The sequence below is a fragment of the Neofelis nebulosa genome, chromosome 6 (assembly GCF_028018385.1).
Source record: "Neofelis nebulosa isolate mNeoNeb1 chromosome 6, mNeoNeb1.pri, whole genome shotgun sequence".
Classification (NCBI taxonomy): domain Eukaryota; kingdom Metazoa; phylum Chordata; class Mammalia; order Carnivora; family Felidae; genus Neofelis; species Neofelis nebulosa.
The window spans coordinates 17,844,329-17,851,080 of NC_080787.1; the positions used below are offsets into that span (position 1 = coordinate 17,844,329).

The 6,752-nt window shown below is 48.6% G+C and overlaps 1 long non-coding RNA gene across 2 annotated transcripts; it reads left to right on the forward strand.

Annotated features, from left to right (window-relative positions):
- The first annotated feature begins 2,118 nt into the window (after positions 1 to 2,118).
- On the forward strand, positions 2,119 to 5,709 carry LOC131513413 (uncharacterized). Of its 2 annotated transcripts, none has more exons than XR_009262569.1 (3): positions 2,119 to 2,884; positions 3,971 to 4,237; positions 5,096 to 5,709. It is a non-coding gene; the product is annotated as an uncharacterized LOC131513413 (long non-coding RNA). The 2 variants fall into 2 exon arrangements; XR_009262570.1 differs by lacking the exons at positions 2,119 to 2,884; positions 3,971 to 4,237 and adding an exon at positions 4,601 to 4,970 and having other exon boundaries at positions 5,096 to 5,306; positions 5,531 to 5,709.
- Positions 5,710 to 6,752: the final 1,043 nt, after the last annotated feature.

Consider the following 6,752-nt stretch of genomic DNA (forward strand, 5'->3'; position numbering starts at 1 on the left):
ACTAGAGTTCCGAGGTCCCATGTAACTCCCGACATTTGTTAATATCAGCTTACCTAAAGCGAGAACCCCAGCAGGGGGACCCAAAGAAGGATCAGTCAAGATCTCTCAGAACAGGAGGGGCGCCTGGGTGGTGCAGTCGGTTAAGCGTCCGACTTCAGCCAGGTCACGATCTCGCCGTCCGTGAGTTCGAGCCCCACATCAGGCTCTGGGCTGATGGCTCAGAGCCTGGAGCCTGTTTCCGATTCTGTGTCTCCCTCTCTCTCTGCCCCTCCCCCGTTCATGCTCTGTCTCTCTCTGTCCCAAAAATAAATAAAAAACATTGAAAAAAAAAATTAAAAAAAAAAAAAAAGATCTCTCAGAACAGGTGACTTGGGAGGTAAATCCCTGTGTCCAGTTCTGCCTTTCCCTTGTTATCCTCTTTCCAACTTTACCCAGCACCGGGGGCTGGCCCACATTTCCCTCCCTCTCTCTATTGCTGTTGTGTCATTAACAAAACTCCCCGGACCTTCGCAAAGCCCCCACAGCAGAACTGCCCCATGAGAGAAACGGTGGATTTAATAAACTTCCCCTTAAATGACCCCAAATCCTTCCCAGTGATTGGGGCGGGCTGGGCGGCGGGGGGGGGGGGGGGCGTGGACAGAGAAACAGCTATACACAGGACAGAGATTTTGGGGGGCAGGAGGCGAGAGAGGGAAAGAGTAAAGAAAGTTCTCGAGATCCTGGGCCTCAGGGACCAAATTAAAAAAGCAGCACCACTTAATTCAAAATCAGATGAATGTCAGTAGGATGTTTGTCAAACAAACTTGTCATCATTTGTCACAATTTGAGGAAGTCTCAGTCAGTAGTCACACTTGAACGTGTAACAGAGTTATTTATAGCCGCCAGTCTACAGTTTTAAGTAAATGCAGGGCCGGGGTTCGGTGTTATAAACAGCTTTATTTATAATGATTGTGCGGCTATAAATAGTTTGGTGTGCTGGGTGTAGCAGAGTGGCTCGGCTCAGGGCTGCCAGAGCCAGGAGGGAAGCCACAGGAGGAGGGAAGTGCATCCTCCTGCGTTTTCCTCTTCTCGGAGGACCCTCTCTGTGAGTCCTTGGCCGGGAAGGTATTTGATCCTCTTCCTCGCTGTCCCTTGTGGAAGGAGAAGTTGTGCACAACGGTGTTCCCAGGAGAAGGTGGAAGTTACTCACTTAATTAATTAGCATCCGCCCGGAGATCTCCCGTGGAAAGGTTGAAAGGGAGTGGGCATTCCTGTACGGCCTGCTTTGTCCCTATGTACGGCCTGCTTTGTGCCTATTCATGGACAGTGAGCTAATTACGGGCTCCTTCTCATGCTGGAGGGTGGAGGGAGACATCCTGTTATTTTCCAGAACAGGCAAAGCTCTAAAGGTTTGTTTATAGCTTCAGCGTTAATTTGACCGACAGCAATAGTCTCTTCTAAAAATAAGCAGTTGTCAGAAATTTAGAAATTTACTCGTTTCTTGTGTCAGCAGAACCTTGTCTAGGGAGTAGGGAGGTGGGGTGGAGAGGAGAAGAGAGGAAGGGGAATATGTATACATAAATTTTACATGTAAAATACATAGGTATGTCAGCTTAAAAACTGATCATGATGCTGTTTGGCACAGGGGCAGTGTTCTTACAACGGGGAGGGGCACCCTTCAGATGTTAATGTGCTGGTCATATGGAAATTTCTGGTTCTATACACATCCCCGCCCCACCCCACCCCACCCCCAAAAGCCCTACACTCAATTTTAATACCGTTAGGCTAAATCTTATTTTGCCCCTTTTTAAAAAATTCTTTTTCTGTCTCTTTTTTCTTTCTATTATTATTATTTGTTAAATATGAAATTTATTGTCCAACTGGTTTCCATACAACACCCAGGGCTCATCCCAACAGGTGCCCTCCTCCGCGCCCCTCCCCCGCTTTCCCCTCCCTGCCCCCCCCCATCAACCCTCAGTGTATTCTTAGTTTTTAAGAGTCTCTTACGGTTTTTTTTTTTTTAAAGAAAAGGTGTGGCTATGAAAAAATTTATTGGATCTTAATTTGCAAAATTGGTTCCCCCCCCCCCCATCAACCCTCAGTGTATTCTCAGTTTTTAAGAGTCTCTTATGGTTTTTTTTTTTTTTTTAAAGAAAAGGTGTGGCTATGAAAAAATTTATTGGATCTTAATTTGCAAAATTAGTTCTGGTTCATTTTATTGCCGTAATTTAATACTTATAATGATTTTCTGACACATATGTTTTAGCAGCAAGATCTCCTTCCTGTTCATTTTTCATTTCTGTACAGCTGAAGTCTGTTAGGTAGGACGGTACAAATCAGGGAGAGAAGAACCTCGCAAGAAATTGACTTCATGCTGACATCTTAGCATCCTCTGAGACACGCGCTGAGCCCCTGTAAGCGGAAAGTAGTCACAGCCGGAGATTTGGGGCAGAAGGACACAGGCAAGCAATCCTTCTTGGAAAAGGGATTACTTTTTTTTTTCTTTTTTTTCTTTTTTTGCCGTATCATCAGCAACCTCTTCATTGTCGTCATCATCATTATTGCAATTTTTGTCCAAGAGCGCTGTGAGATGCATCCTATTTGAACCCGTCTCCCTCGAGCTGTAGCAGGGACAGCCTGCCCAAGTAAGCTGCCAATTAACACTCAGAAGACGCAGGTCATGGACGCAGAGGAGCTAAGGTCAAGGGACTCTGAGGGGGTGCTTCCCATCCTGACCTGGGTGCTAGGGAGGGCATCCCGGAGGAGAGGGCCCCCGGGGTTGAATCCTGCAGGTGGTTCCTTAGGGCAGCGACTGTGTCTTTTTGTTTTTGTATACACACCTGTGACGCGGAAGGCACGTGGTAAATATTTGCAGAGAGAACAAACGAAGGTTTACTCTCTTTTTGTAAGTTGATTGCCTCGAGAACACCGCCGTTGTGCATTTGCGATGTGTCAATAAATACACAGATGAGGGGCGCCTGGGTGGCGCAGTCGGTTAAGCGTCCGACTTCAGCCAGGTCACGATCTCGCGGTCTGTGAGTTCGAGCCCCGCGTCAGGCTCTGGGCTGATGGCTCGGAGCCTGGAGCCTGTTTCCGATTCTGTGTCTCCCTCTCTCTCTGTCCCTCCCCCGTTCATGCTCTGTCTCTCTCTGTCCCAAAAATAAATAAATAAACGTTGAAAAAAAAAAAATTAAAAAAAAAAAATACACAGATGAATTACAACAGTTAAAAATGAAACATTAGAGAGACGAGATTTCTGGGGTATGTGCACCAGCGTGGGACAAGGGGCCTCTTCTGACTGATGCCCTCGCAGGCCTGATCAAAATGATAAAGTCCTTAACTGAGTTATGACAAGGGTGTCCAAGGCCAAGGTGGAAGGAATAAAACGGTACAATACGCATGTAGCGGTGACTGATTTCAATGACCTCAACAGCATCTCCCAAATTCCCTGCCTGTTTATTTTGGGAAGTACCTTTACCATACACGGGGTAAGACGTCATCTGCCATGGGTTCCAAGTCTGTACTCGTGAAAGACGTGGCCGCAAGCCAAAGAAAGGGGACCATTACAAAGAGAAAGATGTTACATCCAATTTCTCCCTCCTTCTCTCTTTTCTTTTCTTCTCTAAGATTGTTTTGGGTTGTACTTATCTCCGTGATTATTTTCAGCATTTAAAAAGAGAGAGAGTCTCAGTACTTATTTTGGAATACGAAAGACAAATGTTTTTCCCCATTGCTTACTGGGTGAAGGTGGGGGGGGGGATTTTAATATTAGCATCATCAAGTCAGTGATTTCAGAGAAGATTCTTGGAACTGGACATGTGTTTGGCCAGTCTGTATTAACTCCCATCCCAGCGATATTATGACCATACATCCTGGACCTAGATGTTCCCATTCGGGGAAGAAAGAGGAACACAATAAATTTTGCAATATAATTTGTAAATCTGGCAGATAGCTTATACCTAATATTTTTGTTTTGGTTTCTGTTTCTAAGAAATCTCCCCGATGCCGAGTACTAGCTGGGAAGGATGTGATATAAGTGCCTTAGTTCAGGCCCTTTGGCTACGCATTCTTGGAACTCGAAGTGTTTGGAGCTTCAGGACGTCATTAGCTCCTTCCATTCTGTTCCCCTCCTTTGACCAAGTGACTGGTTCGAAGCCATTTGCTTTTCTAAGAGACGGAGCTGGGATAGAGTGTCTCTTGCCTTCCAGAAACGAGAACTCACGTTTTTCGCAGATGGAGAGACGCGCCCATTATAAAGGTGGGGAAGGGTGAGGAGTCTAGAGTCAGGCGGCCCTAGGTGTGAATCTTGGCTCTGTCAGTGTGTGAGGCGGGGGCGCGTTGAGCCCTAAGTTTCTCCTTCATGCTGTAAAAACAGTAATGAGACCACAAGAGAGGGGTTGGAGAATTAAATTGGATAATGCGGGTCGAATACTTTGCTGTGGTCCCTGGCACACGGAACGTTCTCCAACATCTGTCAGAAGTAACAATGAAAACAAAACCAAGAAGCGAACTAACTCCCCTAAACTGGGTTCCTGGTTCTTTGGGCCAGTGGGACCAGAGTTGTTACTGGTGAAGTATCTTCTTCCTCAACAGCCTGTCGTGTGCCCTTATTTTCCTGGGGGAGAACGTACATGCTTATTTCCTCTGAGAGAGAAACACAGGAGCCCTGTTGACTCCCCATTGGGCTTTGGGCAGAGAGAGACAGATGTGGTAGGCTGGTGGCTAGAGATGGGGACAGTGAGGGAGGGCCCCGGATGAGCAGTCCCCAGGAGCAAGAGGGGCCTGACAGGTCCAGCTGGCCCGGCAGGACCAACTGTGTGGGACAGCGGACCCCCACTCTGGAACCCAGCCTGTGCCCGCAGGAGGAACAGCAGGGGTGACCCAGGGTGGGATTGATCTCCGCCAGCAGGGACCCTGCCCCCGAGATGGACGCAGGTCAAACGGCGTTTGAGGAACCGAAGAACGTTGGGAGGGAATTATAGAAGCCTCCGGTAAGTCAAGCTGGTGAGGGCTTAGAGCAGGGTTTCACTCGCAGACTGGGAAGTAACTATTTGCACGCAAAATGATCCCATTGAATCCCGCAATAACCTTGTGACGTTTTTATGGTGCTTTGCAGATCAGGAGAGTGGAGGCCCAGAGAGATGTGAATCACCCACTCCGAGTCACAGGCATCAGCTCGAAGCCTAGATTGAAAACAAACCTCATCGATTTCAAAGTCTGTCCTGTCCATGTCACTGACCCAGCTAAACTTTACGGGACTACATTTTCCCCTACACTTCTCTCCCTGACTTCAGCTCGCTGATGATGGGCTGTGTGTGAGTGTCTGGGTAAGTCAGCCGATTCTGAATTCAGGCTGTCTGCTTTCCCGTCCTGCCTGCACCACTTACTGGCCTTGCGACCTTGGGCCAGGGAACTAAATTCTCCGTGCCTCAGTTTCCTCATCTGTAAAGAGGGGCATGTTAGGCAGGGCTGTTCAGAGAAACAGAACAGATAGGATGTGTGTGTGCACATGTAAACACATACACACACACAATCCTATTTCTATGTATAGAAATCGATGTATTTTAAGGAATCGGTTTGAGTGATGAGGGAGGCTTGACAACTTTGGAATCTGCAGGCAGGCCAACAGGCTGAGAGAAGACCCAGGGAGAAGCTAATGTTGCGGCCGGAGTTTGAAGGCAGTCTGGAGGCAGAGATTCCTTTTCCTTGGGGGAACCTCAGTTTTTTTTGTTTGTTTGTTTTGTTTTTTTTTCTTTAAGACCTTCAACTGATTGGGTGAGGCCCACCCACATTATAAAGGGTAATCTGCTTTACTCAATGTCTGGTGATTTAAATGCCAGTCTCACCAAAAAGTACCTTCCTAGTGATATCTAGACTGGTGTTTGACCAAATATCTGGGTACTGTGACCTCGCTGAGTTGACATACAGCATTAGCCATCACGTGGGGCTAATAAGATCTATCTCCTAAGATTGAAGGGGGGTATCCGTGAGCTGATGTAGAATAAGAGCTTGGGCACAGGTAAGTTCCGGCTACATATCACCCGTTGTTCTTCCCCAGAACTGGACGTGCTGTCTCTGGCTTTGGCTCGGACAGGTCATTTCTGTCCGTGGACCGGCCCTCTGGCAGCCGGCAGGTTTGAGTTCTGTCCCATCTGCTTCTTGTGGCTGCCGTAAAGTCCAGGTGCCTCCTGTGTGGCCCCCCACCTCTGGGAGGAGATTTATGTATCCTGTTTCCCAGGATAAATTAGGATCCTGGGTGCTGCCTCCCAGGGACGGCCTCGGTAGAGACCCAGGAGGGGAAATACCGCAGGGAAGGGCGGCTGAGGACGGCTGAAATGGCAGGGCAAGAATGCCACCCAGAGAATCTTTGTTGTTGTTTATACCGGTGGCAGGAAGCAAACATAATGCTCTTTAATTTTCCTTGGCAGTGTCTGAGGCGCCTCGCGGCTGCCATTCTGTCTGTCTGGCCGCGCTGCACCCCCCCACCTCCCCCAGCCTCAGGTGGACGGGCCCCCCAGCAAATGCCTTTCCTGGAAACATGAGGCCGCCACAGCCCTCCGCCGCCCGACCCCCCCTCTGCGTTCAAGCCTCTGCTCTGTCTCCACCGGCCAGCCGTGCCCCCCCATCCCCACCCCAACCTCACCCTGACACAGGGAGGGACCCTTGATGGCCAGACGTGCATTGCAAGCCCCAACCAACGCTCCGTTTGGAAACAGGAGAATTTTCATTTTGCTTTGGTTTGGGGGGGGGGGCTGGGTAAAACTGGGACACAT